The 17,236-nt window shown below is 45.7% G+C and overlaps 1 pseudogene; it reads left to right on the forward strand.

Annotated features, from left to right (window-relative positions):
• Positions 1-14,702: 14,702 nt before the first annotated feature.
• LOC102272731 (STARD3 N-terminal-like protein pseudogene) lies at positions 14,703-16,924 on the forward strand (annotated as a pseudogene).
• The last annotated feature ends 312 nt before the right edge of the window (positions 16,925-17,236 follow it).

Genomic DNA, 17,236 nt, shown 5'->3' on the forward strand with positions numbered 1-17,236 from the left:
ATGTTCAAGCTGGTTTTAGAAAAGGCAGAGGAACCAGAGACCAAATTGCCAACATCCACTGGATCATGGAAAAAGCAAGAGAGTTCCAGAAAAACATCTATTTCTGCTTTATTGACTATACCAAAGCCTTTGACTGTGTGGATCACAATAAACTGTGGAAAATTCTGAAAGAGATGGGAATACCAGACCACCTGACCTGCCTCTTGAGAAATCTGTATGCAGGTCAGGAACCAACAGTTAAAACTGGACACGGAACAACAGACTGGTTCCAAATCAGGAAAGGAATACGTCAAGGCTGTATATTGTCACCCTGCTTATTTAACTTATATCCAGAGTACATTATGAGAAATGGTGGGCTGGATGAAGCACAAGCTGGAATCAAGATTGCCAGGAGAAATATCAATAACCTCAGCTATGCAGACGACACCACCGTTATGGTAGAAAGCAAAGAAGAACTAAAAAGCCTCTTGAGGAAAGTGAAAGAGGAGAGTGAAAAAGTTGGCTTAAAGTTCAACATTCAGAAAACCAAGATCATGGCATCCGGTCCCATCACTTCATGGCAAATAGATGGGGAAACAGTGGCTGACTTTATTTTGGGGGGCTCCAAAATCACCTCAGATGGTGACTGCAGCCATGAAATTAAAAGACGTTTACTCCTTGGAAGGAAAGTTATGGCCAACCTAGACAGCATATTAAAAAGCAGAGACATTACTTTGCCAACAAAGGTCTGTCTAGTTAAAGCTATGGTTTTTCCAGTAGTCATGTATGGATGTGAGAGTTGGACCATAAAGAAAGCTGAGAACTGAAGAATTGATGCTTTTGAACTGTGGTGTTGGAGAAGACTCTTGAGAGTGCCTTGGATTGCAAGGAGATCTAACCAGTCCATCCTAAAGGAAATCAGTCCTGAGTATTCATTGGAAGGACTGATGTTGAAGCTGAAACTCCAATACTTCGGCCACCTGATGCGAAGAACTGACTCACTGGAAAAGACCCTGATGCTGTAAAAGATTGAGGGCAGGGGGAGAAGGGGACGACACAGGATGAGATGATTGGATGGCATCACCGACTCAATGGACATAAGTTTGGGTAAACTCCAGGAGTTGATGATGGACAGGGAGGCCTGGCATGCTGCAGTTCATGGGGTTACAAAGAGTCAGACACAACTGAGTGACTGAACTGAACTGAACTGAACTGATATACTTGAAAATCATAATATTTATCACATGACGTGTGCCCAGTCACTTCAGTCATGTCTGATTCTTTTGCAACCCTATGGACTGTAGCCTGCAGGCTTCTCTGTCCATGGAATTCTCCAGGCAAGAATATTGGAATGGGTTGCTGTGCTCTCCTCCAGGGGATCTTCTCAACCCAAAGATCTTCCCAACCCATCTGTTCCATTGCCTGCAATGCAGGCAGCTTTTTTACCACTGAGCCACCAGGGAAGCCATATATCACATTATGTTGTTATTAATATCTGCATGTTCACCTCCAACTAAGCTTTTAAAGGAAGAGAACTATGGGACCATTTGGGTCTCTGTTCTCAAAATGAGCATTGTGCATGGGCTACAGCAGGCACCTAATGAATGAATGGACAAAGCAAAGACTCTGAGAAAAGAGGAAGAGGGTGATACAGAAAGTTTGTCTGCCACCAACTTCTAAGGCCCCACTGCTGCTGCTGCTGCTGCTAAGTCGCTTCAGTTGTGTCTGACTCTCTGCGACCCCGTAGATGGCAGCCCACCAGGCTCCCCAGTCCCTGGGATTCTCCAGGCAAGAACACTGGATTGGGTTGCCATTTCCTTCCTCAGTGCATGAAAGTGAAAAGTGAAAGTGAAGTCGCTCAGTCGTGTTCGACTCTTAGTGACCCCATGGACTGCAGCCCACCAGGCTCCTCTGTCCATGGGATTTTCCAGGCAAGAGTACTGGAGTGGGGTGCCATTGCCTTCTCTGCTAAGGCCCCACTAGTTATACCAAATTTATGTGTGCCTATCTACAATGCATGTTCTTTAGGTAGAAACTCCCAATGCCTCCCACAATGGCTACCACACAATAGGCACTCAAATATTTGGTGAACAAAAATAATATTGAATGAACTTTACAAGAGAAGAAATTATTCAAGAGCCTACAAGCACAGCTGCAAAACCAGCCCTTAACAATGCCAATAATGAGTTCTTTTTACCACCTAAAGATATCAAAGTTGCCCAAGTAATAGTACCCATTAATCTATAGCCATGCTCCACCATAAGTGTGTTTATTCCAGTTATAACCAGAAAATGAGGACAGGTACTTTAAAAGGCAGGCAAGAAGCAGGGGAAGGCAAACCAGGCTTGATGAAAACAACTCTTACCAAAAAGGAGAAAAAGCAAACATATGTTGAGTCCAAATGTCAAGCTATTCGCACATAACTGTCCCGTGAGTTCTTTCATTCATCTGTTCTTAGGGGAATGGCAGAAAGCTTTCAATAGCCCCATAGGGATAAACTCAGCCAGGCTCCCAGTGAAACACAAGGACGAAGCACTTCTCAGCCCCAAAGGACTGGGAGTGATTAGCAGTGGAAAAACCTGTAACGTGATGTAGGGAAACAACTACAACCAACGCCAGCATCACTACTTAATAGCAGTGAATCTTGGGGTGGTTCTCTAGCCCTCTCTGAGGTCAGCTTTCTCCCCTGCAAAATGGAGCTTGTGACACCAAGACACCAAGGCTATGGGGACTAGATAAGAGAATAAATAGTGCCGCATCAAGGTCAGGAGCAGAGCAAGAGCCCAGATGATGGTAAACTTGCCATGTTTCCCTCACTAAGAACTCGGCTAAGACTTAAGTTCAAGAGGTTCTTCCTCAACTGCAGGAAAGGAACAAGCATGAAACCTGGAGGGTGCTGTTAACTCCAGCTCAGAGGACCTTTGAGAGGTTGCCAAGGGTAGAATGTTCTAAAATTAAAGCTGAATGGTGTTTCAGTCCTGTGCTAGGGAAACCAGGAGATGGATGCAAGTTTAGAAAGACTGTAATAAAAAAAAAAAATTACAATCATCCTCCTGGGACATGTAGTTCTTTTCTGGTTGCCAGATTTCCTGGTCATCTAAAGTGTATGTGATATATTTATTCCTGTAGAAATAATTTATGAATATAAAGTCAAGCAGAGCTGGAGCCAAGGACAGAACAGGAGGAGGGTTGCCAAGATCCAGGGGGAAACAACCGTCTAAGTCACATCTTGAAGGCTTCCATTTTACTCCATCTTTTGAGAGCAGGTGAAAACAGCTCCAGGCATGTTGTCTGTAACTTGCCCCATCCCCTGAGTCCTACTTTGCATCTTTCTGCTTCTTGCCCCACAATCACAGACTTTTAGAGTTGGAAAGGGCCTTACCAGGCACTTAAATCAACCTCTCTGGCAAGCAGAAATCCTTTGATGGCAAGCACGTTCGCTTGGGTCTTTTGCTTAGAGACTCCCATGGCAGGCAGTTCTTTACCATGTGACCCAGCAGCCTCTCTCGTGGTTGGGAAGATCTGCTAAGTAAGTTCTTCCTTATCTCCCATTATGCAACTCTGTATTGGTTTGCCTCTCCCCAGCATCCACACAGTATAATTCTAATCATTCTTCCACATGAAGAAAGTGCTTTTTACTTTAGCTTCTGCAGGTTAGAACACCTCAGTTTCCACATTTATTCTCCCTCCAAGACAGCGTCCTAAACCTCCATCTTCCAAGTAAGTGCAACTCTGGGCTTGCTTCATTTTATCCTGATTTGTACAGAACCCAGGGGAATACAGCATTCCGATGGGTCTGAACAACAAAGAAGAGTAGACAGAACTGGCACGTTCCCTCCTCCAGAGACTGATATCAATTCCTCCTCTTCTTCACTTCTTTCTCCTCCCTCCCATCACTCAAGTTGCAGTCCTCCCATCAGATGCCACTGACCCTGAAAACAGAAGTAAATTTGGAAGAGCCAGTGATGGTGGAATGAGGAAGAGAAGATGATGACGCAGCTCAGTTTCTTGCACTTGCAGCCTACAGCACCCAACCAGGCAGGCCATCTCCCAAAATAACCTTCCCTCCAAACAGTCAGCTCCTTGTAACTTCCAGGGAGCCCTTCATTCCAGCTTTCTAGGGCGTGGTTCTCAGTGTCCCTGTGCCCATTCTCTAGCCACCCTTTCCAGAGCTCGATAGACTGACCTCATTTAACCAAGACATTTACAACCAACATTCCATATTTTGTTGTGTTGTTACTGACCCCAAGAATTGTAAAGCCTGCAAGGCTCCTCTGTCCATTGGATTTCCCAGGCAAAGATACTGGAGTGGGTTGCCATTTCCTCCTCAAGGGGATCATCCCCGACATTGAACCCGAAACTCTTGCACTGGCAGGTGGATTCTCTATCACTGTGACACTGGGGATTCTCCAAATACACTTAGAAATATATTTTAATGGAAATAAATATCCATCAACAGAAGACTGGTTAAATAAACACATCCATAATATAGGATGTGATGCAGCCATGAAAAAATAATCTGTATATGCTGATACGGAAAGACCGCCAAAAGGGCAAGCCTGTAAAGTTGTAGTTATAATGTAATCTATTTACAGAGCTTTTAAAATATACCTGCATATACCCATAAATACATACATATATAGATCCAAAGGGAGCTGAAGGACCCAAAACAAACTGCAAACAGTAGTCACTTTGCAGAAAAGTGGAATTGGGGTAAGTGAGCAAAGGTAAGGGGGTTAATTGCTTACCCCATTTGAAAAGAAAACAGATTACATTTATTATTTGTGTGAAGAAGCCCCTAACTCTATGTGTAGTTTCCCCATTTTTATACCTGTTCCCCAATTGATGATTTCAGAGCTGGAAGGGGCCTAGAGACCTGGGAGTTGAATCCCGTGGTGGCATGCCAAAGGTGGCATTTATCTCACCCAAGGCCACACAGCAAGCTCAAGACAGCCAGAGACTACAAGTCACAGGGCAGGCCCGAACATAATGGGAGTCCCAGTGGATTAAAGACAGGACTTGAATGATGACGTCAAATCAATTTTCTCCTTTTAGCTGAGTCAAAAATTCCTACTTGGGAGCAACAGTGACTTAGGAGAGACCAAGACTCTCAACAAAATTGGAGGGAATAGGGGAGCCGAGTGTCTTCCCATGGAGAAAAGGAGGCATCAGAGAAGACCTGTTTCTCAGGCACAGTGGCAGGGCCCTACCTCCCCTAGGCTTGCTGACCTCATTCACAAATCAGAGGGAAGGGGTTGAGTGCTAGACAGGAGATTCACAAGCATAGTGTGCCACGTGCTCATCTGAGTGACAACCATATCTTCAGAATTAGACAGGAAGCAACTCTACTTGAAGAAACCCCAGTACTCTCAGGCCATCAGGCTCTGACCTTCATTCCATATGAAAACTCTGCCTCTCGGGAACTGTAAGGCTGGGTTCAGGTGTGATGCAGAGTCAACTAATATTGAGTTGCTAGAGCTGTACGTGGATTACCTCATTTGCTACTCATCAAATTTTTAGAAATATATTCAAAGAAACTCAGAAGTCACTTGACAAAATATACAACTGGTAAATGTTGGTGCCCTATTGCAAATCAGGTCTCCTGACTAAATTCAGCGTTCCTTTTACCCTGTGTCTTTGTTCCCCTGGAGAAGAGAAAGTCTGCCAGTATTCTGATCTGGGGAATTCCACGGACTGTATAGTCCATGGGGTCACAAAGAGTCAGACACTGAGCGGCTGAGCGACTTTCACTTTGAGACAGACACAGGTCATGGCAGGAAAATTCACTTGAGCACTAAAACTTTCTCTCTCTCTGTCACTCTCTCTCTCACACACACACACACACAGGGTTCCATCTGTAACACTGACAGCAGACACAGGCTCCAAGAGCCTCAAATATGGCATTTCACCCAATGCCTCAAATATGCTTCATGCAACTAACTCAGTGAAATATTTATGGCTGAGCTGAAAAAAATGTCTGGGACTTATTTCAAAGTCATGTAGGGTCAAATGTGAGGTTGAAGACCCTATGAGTTTTGATAATTATTGAAGATAAGTGATTATAAATGGGGAAAGGGGGGTAATTACACCATTCTTTCTACGTTTGTGTGTTTGAAACTTTCCGTAAGAAGACTTGTAATGCATCACACCAGTGATCATTTCTCTCAATTTGTCAGCTGGTAGGAGACGCCACCTTAATTAATTTCCTACCTGCTATCATGGTAAGAAAAAATATTAGGACCACAGTCTCTGCAGCTTGTGAAAATTTCAATTATAACAACAATAGACATCACTTATGGAGTGCTTCCTGTAAACCTGGCACTATACTGGACCCTTTATCTAGGATTTATAATGGAGGCTTCCGTAGTGGCTCAGAGGTAACGAATCCACCTGCCAATGCAAGGGACATAGGTTTGATCCCTGATCTAGGAAGAGCCCACATGCTTTGGGATAACTAAGGCTGTGAACCTCAACTACTGTGCCCTTGAGCCTGGAAGCCACAACTACTGCAGCCCACACACCTAAGCCCGCTCAGCAAGAGGGAGCCACCGCAGTGAGAAGCCTAAGCCTGCTCAGCAAGAGGAAGCCACCGCAGTGAGAAGCCCGTGCGCTGCAACTAGAGAGCAGCCCACACCCGCCGCAACTGGAAAAAAGTCCACGCAGCAACAAAGACTCAGCACGGCCACAAATAAATAAATAAACATTTAAAAAATAAGCGAAGAAAAATTAAAATATTTTTTAAAAATAAAATTCTTTCTAAAAATCCTTACAATGATCCAGTGAGGTGAGGCAGTTATGTCCATTTTACAGAGAAGGAAATTGAAGCTTCATGAGCTTAAGTAGCTTGTAGACGTCTATATTGGTGATAACTGGTACACAAGTAATCCAAATCCTGAATTACTTGCTCTCAATTTCTACCTTTTCCACAATACAAAATACTTAGGTACTTTAAAACTTCATAGGCAACCGGGACTGAATCTACAAACTTTTTAAAAATGATGATAGTCTTTGAAGTATGACCCAGTAATTCCAAGTTTAGGATTGTATCCTATGGGAATTATCTGGAATGTGGAAAGAGATTTATCACAAACATGCTAATCTCAGGGGTAATTCAATAAAGGATCTGAAGTAGTTGAACAAGCCCATGACAGCCCTTATCCAGGAAGCCTTCCCCACTGTCCCAGTCTGGGGTGGCTGCCCCTCCTCTGCATTCCCAGGGTACCTTGCACTGGTCTCTTGCTACTCCAACTCCTCTGCTGGATCATGAGCTCTTCTTATACAGCTTTGGTTTAGAATGGGCACTGGAAAATGCAAGAAATGAGCTAACAAATGACCCTGGGGTTCCTTATTTTAATACATACAGAAACAGAAAACCAAGCTGTTAAAGTAAGTTGTCACAAGGGCAGGACTAGAACTCAAGGCCATACCAGGGTCCTTCTCTCTCCACTAGACTTTAGCTGTCTTCTTACATGAAATATATATATATATATATATTTTAAACGGCTGGTATCTGGATGCTTGAGGCACAGCTAGGAAAAGGAGAAGAAGCTGGAGACTCTTTCCTCTGCAGGCCTTCACTGAAATGATCACTGGAGTGATTGGATCCCATGGGACCATGTGACCTTGGAGATGCTGATATGTTGATGAATGAAAAGGTACAGGTTTAATGTGAATATAAACTGTGACATCGGTACATGAAAAGACTAAGCAAAAAAGCCAAGAGTAACTGCACAAGCAGTAAGTTCTCTACCATTTAGAGAAAACAAATCCACTAAAAAAAAAAAAAAAAAAACAGACAAGAAGGAAAGTTGCAAACATTAACCGTGGTTGCCTTTGAATAATAGATTTTTTTTCTATTTCTCTATCCTTATTTGTACTTTCCAAATTGTCCTCAATGGGCATGCTGTATTTTTATAATCAGAATGATAAACAAAATTTAATCACTAAACTGATTCTAAAGGCTAACCTGATTCTTCTAGTCATGACTCAGAAAATCACCCCAGTATTTCAATGTGCTGACACTTTGTTGCTTACTATGTTACTGTTTCATGTACAACTATAGAAAGCACATCTATTCAAGTCAGTATACAATGCAGACAAGCAAGAAAAATATATGTTTTTCCCCAGTTTGGTTCTTACTGAGTAAGTCACTGACACCAAATCTAAGCAAATTCTCAAGAGTCTATGTTCCAGAAGATTACTGCAAATTTCACTAATGAATTATTTCCGACACTCTGTAATGCAACCACGTCCCCATACTTGTGGAGATCCACCTTCTCTTGGAAGCCTTCCCTTTTCCACTCTCTCATTTACCACCTGCTCTTGGTTTGACTTGACGAAGAGACAATCCTACTCCTGCAGAGGTCAATTTTGAGATAAATTAGATCTATTTTCTGTGGGTTCCTGAGGGCAGTTTTCCAAATGCATTCCAAGCAAGGATGGTGGGGGGCCAACAAGTGGATCTGGTTCTTTGTAACTCCAGGCCCAGCATAGGAACCACCCCTGCCCCTACCTGCGTGCTTGTCAGTAAGTATGGAGTAAATGGATGGAAAGACTAGATTGCACTCACCTGGGCATGAAATTTCTGGATTTTTTTTTTTCAAACTAGGTTTATTTACCTTAAAGTCACACACACTGCACAACCACCCAAAGGCCCTTTTAACAGTCTGGCAGACATTCCGCCTTGTTTGTGACCAGGCTGGGCCTCTTCCTTTGAGCACAGGGCTCACCCAATGGGGTTATCTTCCCATCATCATTCTCTCCCACTAAAAAGCTGATGAGCACTCAACCCTGCTGGGAGGTCTGAATAAGCATGCATCACATGATTTACTACCCACCACACCCCTGGGAGATGCATACATGTTCTTCCCTTGACACTGTGTGGATGCAGTCCACAAGGAACACAGGAGAGGAGGGTTGACCCAACCGGACTCTCTACCTCTAAAGGCTGAGCAACTTCCACTCCATCCAAACAGCCTGTGCAGAGACTGGGCAGGAAGGACTCTCACTGCACAAGGAACACTGGAACCCAAGAAGTTAAATAGCATGAAGAGCTAAGGAGGGTCTCTCTTCTGACTTCCCGCTGCCTTTCATTCTGTGATCATACTTTAAAGCACTTCCCTACTGGAGGAGCAGGAGGCAGAGGAATGTGGGGAAACCCAGGGCAAGAGTAAAGAGAACCACTTAGTAAACACTAAAGAAAACCAATCCCCAATGAAAACTATTAATATAATACTCCTCACTGAATCTACCACTGGGATCCATGGTTTTGTTTAATAACCAAAACCTGTGTAAGTCCTTAAGGAATTCACTCTCTGACTTAAAAATGTGTTGTTGTAACAACCATCATAACTTTGACTGTACACTGGGGTACCAACAAAAAACTCATTTGACATAAGTTTCGCTAAAGCGCAGAAAGGGCACTAACAGCAGACACCTTGTTGTGTGTCCCTGGGCAAGTGATTTCTCACTGAGCTTCAGTTTTTTCATTTAGAAAAACAGGCCAGCTGATTTCTAAGTTCCTTACAGGGTGAGCGCTCTGATGAGAACCATATTCAAGTGTTAAGTGGAATTACCACAAAAATGAAACACCCTAGAAACCTTAAGAGAAACCAGTGTAGTTAGGAGGTAAGAGGAACAGGGTGAAACAGCACTTTGGGGAAACCCAGACTCAAAGTGATGTCTTTGGTTTTCCAATGTTTCCCCTGACAAATACAAAATTAAAAAGCTACTTCCGTGAGACTCTCATCTCTAAAAACTTAATTAAATAAAATCAGTGAAAACAATGCTTTGTTCTCCCACAAGTGACTCAGGAGTACTGCCCTAGGAGACACTTTCTACCCTGTGTGCTTATGCCCAAACAAAGGCCTCCTGGCACAAGGATGAGAGGCAAAACATCTAAGTCTCCACAGCTGGCTGGACTCCAGCTTGAGGAGAAGGGGCAGCCAGAAGAGAAAACTAACTAGGCTTATGAAAGGCTAGAAGGAGAGTGAGGAATTACTAAATCTATCTTCTCTCAAATGGATAGAACTCTTGAAAGGCATAATGGAAGGGTGCAGCTTTCAATCTGAATTATATTATTTGTTTAACTGTTCTGCCTAAGGCCACTGCCTTTCCAGCCAACCACAGATTCCGGGTTCTGTCTTCAGTCGCTGCTCGGCAATGCGCCATGGGGAAGTCGGAGACTCAGGCTCTTGCCCTCTCTAGGTGGCCAGCTTCACATGGGTTGAAACTTGGTACAAGGAACTGAACTCTCCCGGCCTCCGTTTCCCCTCCTGTAAAATAGGAGGGTTCGCTGGATGCTCTCTAGACTCCCCGAGACCGTGGCGCAGGGCTGGAGGCCCGCCGGTCCCCGAGGGACAGGTTAATCTCCAGCTCTGCTGGCCCAGGTGAAGCCGCTGCCCGACCCCTCAGCAAGCACAAGGCTGGCGCACACCCCACCCACTCCACAACCTGTCTGGCTGCCTTCTGCACCCACACCATTACCTAAGGGGCCAGGGCATCCCCTAAACCATCCCCCTGCTGCCAGAACAGGACTATTGAACTAAAATCTTCAAAGCATTCGTAGGCAAAGAAAAAGCAAAACAAGAGGCCTCTCCTTCCGGACCTCGGCATTTCTCGCAAATAAACTCGATAGAACTGAAAATAAGGGCGTCCCCCGCTAAGACAAGAGACCTCGGCTAGCCTTCCTTATAAAGAGACACGACAAGCCAAAAGGGGCCAATGACAATGGGGCTGGCTAGACGCAGGGACCTACACGGCAAAGCGCAAGCGAAAGCCAAGACAGTGCTGGGCGTAGTTTAAACCGGACTGAGGAGGCGCTCGCCGTCCCCTACAGGGACAGTGCAAGGACGATGGTGCGCTAGGCACAGTCTTTTCTGGGGGATGGGGGACTCGCAGACCCTTAATTCAACCCCTGTCTCTAAGAAACCACCGTGAGGTGACAGTGAGGGGTGGCCCGGGTCATCTCAAGTCTGCACCACCGCCGGAACAGACTCTCGGCCTGGAGTAATCTTTTTTTTGCTACTTTCTACCTTCGTGTTTCCGAATATTTTTGAATTTGGTGGTTTGGTCTGATACCCAAGCGGTACCTTTTAAATGTGTCAGTCTTTCTCCTCCAGCAAGTGGCGCCCCCAGCGCCGTTCCCTCCCGATAGCTGAGACAAAGGCCGGGTTCCGCAGGGCGGCTCCGGAGGACTGGCTGTGCACCCCGCACCCTGGGCAGGACGCACGTGCGTTTGTTATGGTACCTGCGCCCCCACCCCTGCAGAGAGCCCGGGTTTCTCCTCCTGTACATCCGGCAGGCGAGATCCAAAGGAACCTGGACTTTACGTCTCCCTTCCATGTTGCCCGTGCAGTGGAGAAAGCGGGGCTCCTTGGGGCCGCGTGCACGTGGGTTTGTTGTGGGTCCGCAGTCTCGCGGAGCCGGCGGGAAGCCAGGGATGCCCCCTCGGCCCTGATTAATCCACAGACACCCCAGCAAAAGGCGGCGGGTCCGCGCAGTGAAGAGTGCTGAGGAGTGCTGAACATCGATTCCCTGCGCCCTCGGCTCGCCACGGGCCCCGCCGCTCCGCTGCCCTCCTGCGCCCCTTCGCTCCACTCCTCCCTGGGGGCTTGGGTCCCGCCACCGCCCCGCAGCAGTCTTACTCACTCGCTGCGCTCTCAGCCGCGGAAGCTGCGGTTGCTCCGCCCGCTCTGCGCCCCAGCCGGTAGGCTGCCGGTTCCCTTTGTTAGCACCGGGTAGTGCCTCAGGCGTCTTCCCCAGCCCGGCCTTGCCTAGGACTCCCCTCCCTGGGATGCCTCCGGACGCCGCCCCCGGCGGCGGCCTGACAGCCCGGGAGCTGGGAGTCCCTGAAGGAGGGTCTGTTGGGGAGGAGTAGAGGGGCCGGGAGATGAGGGGTGGCGGGTACGCGGGAAGAGTGCGGCGAAGGGGCGGGGGAAACGAGCAGTCTCCGTTATGCAAATAGTCGGGAAGACGGGGTGGGTCCCTTCGCCACACCGCGCCCCAAATCCGCCAAGCCCTTCAGAGGTCGCTAGCGAGGGGGCTGCGGGATTAGGGGTGCTTGGTTACGTGGTGTACCTAACCCCGGAGTGATGCTGGGATCCTGCTCCCCTCCCCCTCCCACGGCGAGGGCGGGCCGAGGGGGAGGGGCAACGCGGAGGGGCAAGGTCCCTAAACGTCTGATCCTGCAGAGTTGAAGCCAGCACTGTCCTAGCAGGCAGAGACGATAAATCTCGCCTCTGCTACTGACCGGTTGTGTTACCCTGAGCAAGTCCCTCAACTGCTCTGAAGCCTTATGCAAAATATGAAACAACAAAATCTATTTCACAGGGTATGGCAAGAACCTCCCACTCACTGCAGGTACAGAACAGGAGGGTCGGTGAGTCCCTGCCCATGGCCATATCCACCTCAAGCCGTCTGCAGGCTGGTGGGCAGGAGGACTCCAGTAGAGTGGAAAAGGGAGTGAGGATCCTTCCTCCACTGAAGCTGAGCTAGGGCTGCTGGGAGAAGGCGAGAGGAGACCACTTGTTGAGCAAACGTCGTCGCCCCACCCTGACCATCCCAGGGGCCCACTTGCCTAAAACAGAACTCTGCCCTGTAGGAGGGCATAAGCGGCCTGCGGCCACCACTGCAGTCCCCGTAGAAAAGATGTGACTACCAGAGGCCATAATCTTCTCCCCATCGAATGGATACATGGGTGTGTATGGATGCTGTCCCTTGCTGTCTGCCTGAAACTATCACAACATTGTTAATCGGCTATAGTGAAAGTATTAGTTGCTTAGTTATGTGCAGACACTTACTCCAATATAAAATAATATTTTTTAAATATCTCCCCAGGGTCTATGGAGGTCCCACTTGGCGCCAGACTTTGTATGGGGAGGGAAGGAGTGTGGAAGGTAGTCCTTGTCCTCTGGGGAAAAGAAGTCAGGTACACACTAGAGTGCTTGAAGCCCAGGCCCAGAACTTTCTCTCCAAATCGGTGGTCCTCTCCCCACCACCATCCTGGGAAAGAGGGGGTGGTCATCTCATCCCCAACATCCTTCCAAACACTGCTTTCCCCAGCCCACTGGACCCCTTCTGTTGTCACTGCCGTCCCTTCCCATCTGCCAAGGATGCATTATTGCTCAGTACAAAGAGCTCCAGTTGGAGGGGGTGACAAGCAGAGTGAATTCAAATCTCCAGACCAACTAGCCAGCACTCTTGTGTAAGCACCTCAGTCTGTTTTCATCTGGCATTGAGAAGATACTCATCATAATATGAGTTAATGAGTAGAAACAGAGAAACTCTTAAACCTGTATCTGGGAGGCTGCTACAATTGTCTTTATTCTGAAAAAAATGGAAACCTAAAATTTTTGTGCAGGAGGATGACATACCTCTTTGTATTTTACACTTATTTCTCTCCCAGTGAACATCCTGGAAAATGGATGGCAGGATCAGAGACTAAAGTGTGGAGCATGGAGACCAGCTTGGACGCTGGAGATATAATAGGAGCTGTGGCAATGACAGTTGTTCAGTTGCTCAGTTGTGTCCGACTCTTTGAGAGTGCATGGACTGCAGTGTGCCAGGCTTCCCTGTCCTTCCACAATTCCCAAAGCTTGCTCAAACTCATCTCCATTGAGTCAGTGATTCCATTCAATCATCTCGTCCTTAATTGTCCCCTTCTCCTCCTGCCTTCTATCTTTCCCAGCATCGGGGTCTTTTCCAAGGAGTCGGCTCTTCGAATCAGGTGGCCAAAGTATTAGAGCTTCAGTATTACTCCTTCCCATGAATATTCAGGACTAATTTCCTTTAGGATTGACTGGTTGATCTCCCTGCAGTCCAAGGGTCTTCTCCAATACGTTCGAAAGCATTTGAGCATTCTTCAGCACTCAGCCTTCTTTATGGTCCAACTCACATCCATCAATCTCTACTGGAAAAACCATAGCTTTGACTATATGGACCTTTGTCAGCAAGGTAATGTCTCTGCTCTTTAATACACTGTGTAGGTATTTAATATGGTGTCTAGGTTTAATACGCTATCTAAGATTGAGGGCAGAAGGAGAAGAGGGAGTCAGGATGAGATGGCTGGATGGCATCACTGATACAATGGATGTGAACTTGGGCAAACTTCAAGAGATGGTGAGGGACAGAGAGACCTGGTGTGCTACAATTCATGGGATTGCAAAGAGTTGGACACAACTGGGCAACTGAACAACAACAACTAGGTTTGTCATAGCTTTTCTTCCAAGGAGCAAGTGTCTGTTAATTTCATGGCTGCAATCACCATCTGCAGTGATTTTGGAGCCCACGGAAATAATGTCTCTCACTGTTTCCATTGTTTCCCCATCTATTTGCCGTGAAGTGACAGGACAAGATGCCATGATCGTTTTTTGAATGCTGAGTTTTAAGCCAGCTTTTTCACTCTCCTCTTTCACTTTCATCAAAAAGCTTTTTAGTTCTCTTTGCTTTCTGCCATAAGGGCAATGACAGAGAGAATGAGAAAAAGACATGCAAACAATAGCTACCATTTGGGGAGCAAAAGCACTTTGCTTACTATATTATCTCTCCTCATCATAAGATATGTGGTGGCCTTAGCCCTATTTTATGGATGAGGAAATTGAAGTCACTTGAAAATGGCAGAGCCAGAGTGCCCCAGACCCTGCCGCAGGCCACTGCCAACCCCGGCCTCTGCTGGAGACTCCAGGACACTCACAGATCTCTCCCCTCGAGGGATGGTGAAGTTGAAGAGAGGCTCCTTTAACCCTCCTGCAGGATGAACCCCCTGCCAGAAGACATGGTGAATACGCTCATAGGGAGTCAGAGCGCACACACTTCTGTGCGCGATGTCCACTCCATCAACCCCACGCAGCTCATGGCCAGGATCGAGTCCTATGAAGGAAGGGAGAAGAAGGGCATATCTGATGTCAGGAGGACTTTCTGTTTGTTTGTCACCTTTGACCTCTTATTTGTAACATTACTGTGGATAATAGAGTTAAATGTGAATGGAGGTATTGAGAACACCTCCATTAGAGAGGTTAGAGAAAGAGGTGGTGCAGTATGATTACTACTCTTCTTATTTTGATATATTTCTTTTGGCAGTTTTTCGATTTAAAGTGTTAATACTTGCATATGCAGTGTGCAGACTGCGCCATTGGTGGGACATAGCGTTGACAACAGCAGTGACCAGTGCCTTTTTATTAGCAAAAGTGATCCTCTCAAAGCTTTTCTCACAAGGGGCTTTTGGCTATGTGCTGCCCATCATTTCCTTCATCCTTGCCTGGATCGAGACATGGTTCCTGAACTTCAAAGTGTTACCTCAAGAGGCAGAAGAAGAAAACAGACTCTTGATAGTTCAGGATGCCTCGGAGAGGACGGTGCTGATACCTGGGGGTCTTTCTGATGGTCAGTTTTATTCTCCTCCTGAATCTGAAGCAGGATCTGAAAATGAAGCTGAAGAAAAGCAGGACAGTGAAAAACCACTTTTAGGACTATGAGTAAGACTTTTGTTAAAGTAAGTCTTTGAAAATGAAACTGTTAATAGTGAAGTAGTTAAATATGGAGACTTCCTTCAAGTAGATACAAAGTTAAATTCAGAAAATATGAGAGTGATTATAGTTTTATTTCTCCTAATTACGTGAATTTGTCAGGCACATTTTATTATGTAAAATCTGTTAACATTTTCTAGGTATAAATTGGCAGAGGATGAAAACTACGTAAGAGTTCCACATTTCTGAATAAGGGTGACTTAGTTCATTTTTGTTTATTGTAGCCAGAGTGTCTCCATGTCAGGCATGATTTAATGACAAACCCTAACTTCTGAGGGCGGCAAGGGCAGCAGTCCAGGGAGGTGGTACTGCCCTTGTCCCCACTGGCAGGGAAGACTGAGGGTGAGTGACTGGTCCAGAGTCCCACAGCTGGCAGGGGCAGAGCCAGGACTCAGGCGCCCCGTCTGTACCAGCATCCACCCTGGTCCGCACAGGATGGTCGTCTCTGGAGTGTGTTGGAGCTTCTGAGATGACAGGTGTGGTCCAGTCACAGCAGTCGGGCTCCACGTGCCTCCAGGTCAGGGCACATTGTTCAGTCCCTTCAAATCATCAAAGGAAACATTTCAACCTCACAAATATGAGCGAATAAACAGTCAATTGTAAAAGCTGTATTTCTGCTTAATTATTTAACCACAGAAGGAGAAGAATAGACCTTAAAACTTCATCTGATAAAAAAATAATCTGTTAACTATGTATAGTGAAGGATGTTAACTTATGTAGACTTATTGTGGTGACCATTTCAAAATACATACAAATATAGAGTCATTATGTGATATAACTTAAACTAATAAAATGTTATTTATCAATTATATCTCAATAAAAAATAATGAAATAAAATTTTAAAGCAGGGAAAAGTAGTGCACTGATTCATAGAAGGTGGGCAGTTGGCATAGAGTCAGATATGCTGGCAGAGGCAGCCGGAGTCCTGGTATTGAAGGCCCTGCATCAGTGGTATCCACTGTGCTTCGGGCCCTTTTCCTACAACAGTGTTCAGACATAAGACAAAATCGTGGGCATGTGAATAGTAGATCCTTTTCGAAAAGGCTTTAAGATCTTGTGTCGCCCCACCCATGGTTTTTCAAGTGTAGCATTTTGCCTTTTTACACTGCATCTCAAATATTGTTGTGTTCTCTCTTCTTCTAAGTGTGAAAAACCTTCATTGAAAGTCACCAGAAAGAAAAAGGAACTGGAGATGGGGTCTCCCTATTGAAGGTTGAAATGGTGACGTCCACTGCTGACATTATTGAACGGCTAGTAAAGCATTTATTTATTGTAATACCTCACAGACACGGTACCATACCCGCATCCATTTATGTCACCTGCCTGTGGCTGGTAAGAAATGTCGTGGTCCACCCTATATTCAGTGAGACGGGATCTGACCTGTCAATGAATAGTTGCAGAAAGTCTTGTGCTGTGTTCCTAATCAAAAAGACTTCTGAATATATTGGAATAACACTTTTTTAGTATGTAAAATATCTTTTTATTTTGATTTGCAGAATGGAATTTTTTTGTCTCATGTTTTGAATTTCTTTTGTATTTCTTTTTTAACTCCCTACATTTCCCTTATGTTTTTTAACTCATGCACATGCACTATTTGTACAATTTTAAAAGGTAATAAACTCCAACATATCAAAAAAAAAAAGAAAAGAAAGAAAATGGCAGAGCCGGAATTTGAACCCACTTCTGAACACATTGAAAGCCTTCACCATTTCTGTCCTCGGCATCACTTTTTT

Source organism: Bos mutus, chromosome 1 (genome assembly GCF_027580195.1).
Source record: "Bos mutus isolate GX-2022 chromosome 1, NWIPB_WYAK_1.1, whole genome shotgun sequence".
NCBI classification, from domain to species: Eukaryota; Metazoa; Chordata; class Mammalia; order Artiodactyla; family Bovidae; genus Bos; species Bos mutus.